The 1,373-nt window shown below is 36.1% G+C and overlaps 1 non-coding gene across 1 annotated transcript; it reads right to left on the bottom strand.

Annotated features, from left to right (window-relative positions):
* Positions 1-205: 205 nt before the first annotated feature.
* On the bottom strand, positions 206-310 carry LOC124889161. Its single transcript, XR_007047773.1, has one exon. It is a non-coding gene; the product is annotated as a small nucleolar RNA R71 (small nucleolar RNA).
* Positions 311-1,373: the final 1,063 nt, after the last annotated feature.

Consider the following 1,373-nt stretch of genomic DNA (forward strand, 5'->3'; position numbering starts at 1 on the left):
CACTTGAAGAATTTTATTAATTTGTTCTCTCCATTTGACATACCTCGCATTTCTCAAGAATCAATTTTGTTATGCTTTTTCCCATTCTCTTTTATAGGAGAAGCAGCCTTATGGTTGTGGTCTTTTCCCGCTAGATCTATCACTTAACAGGTTGATATCTCGGATAAATTCTTAGATAGGTACTTTCCTTCTTCTCGAATATTGGAACTAAAGGAAAAAATCACCAACTTTTACCAACTTAATGGTGAACCATGTATGAAGTTTGACAATATTTCAATGATAAGTTAATGCAATTCCCAAACCATAAGTTTCTAGAGAAAATACTTCTTTAAATTTTCTATAGGGCATTGGATCGATTGAACAAAATAGTTCTTGATAATGTAGTCGGGGGTTTTCTTGTCAAGTTATCTTATAATATTGCAGTGACTTCATTAGATCAAGTGACAAAACAAAATAGAAGATGGAATACGAGGACGTCGAGGTGGTTGTGGGTCCCTGCGACATCTTTTCTAAGCAATAAGCAAAATAAGAAGGATGTAGAATGGATTAGAATATAGATAAGGTGATGACCTAATTTAAACTTCTGACCAAACTTGTGATAGAGGCCCCTCCTAAGGCAATCAATGTTGTTGATTCTAAGAGTACTAGGGCTTATGATGATGAAGAAGAAGAGAAGCTTGATGAGGATATCCTACTTTTGTCTAACAATTTTGGGGGTTCCCACCCTACCGTCAAAGGCATTGTAGGAATCAAGGTTGGAAGAAATGGGGTCTCAGTAGAGATTGGGTTGATAGAGAGCGTAATAAAGACATGGATTAGAGATATAAGGATAGAGATGATGATCGGTATATACCCTATCATGATAGGTCTAAGGAGAAGGAGTCAAGCTCAATTGATCTAGAAAAATTCAAGAATAAAGATGTCTTAGCCCAGATTTTAATGTGTGTAGAAGGGACCAACAAAATAGTAAGAGAAATAAAAAGTGATTACTCTTAACTAAGCTAAATGATGACCTCTTATTTGGCCTCCATTAAGTAATTAAAGATGCAAGTGTTCAAAATCTCAACTCAACTTAGTACTAGGCCAAACGGAGGTTTACCTAGTGACCCGGTGATCAATCCCAAATATGATACTCATGTTATGGCCATCGTTACTACAAGTGGATGAACTCTTGGCGAGATTTAGTTAAATTGATGAGAACCCAAACAAAATGTAACATGATGAACAAGCAATTGCAAAGAGTAAGTGGCTAGAAAATCCCAGTGATGATGCTCCACAGGCTAATGCACAAAAAGTGAATGAACCTCCCATTTTTTAAAAACCCATTAGCATGTTGTATGATGTATTGGTAAAAGTTGACCAACTTATTCTTC

Source organism: Capsicum annuum, chromosome 11 (assembly GCF_002878395.1).
Source record: "Capsicum annuum cultivar UCD-10X-F1 chromosome 11, UCD10Xv1.1, whole genome shotgun sequence".
Lineage (NCBI taxonomy): Eukaryota > Viridiplantae > Streptophyta > Magnoliopsida > Solanales > Solanaceae > Capsicum > Capsicum annuum.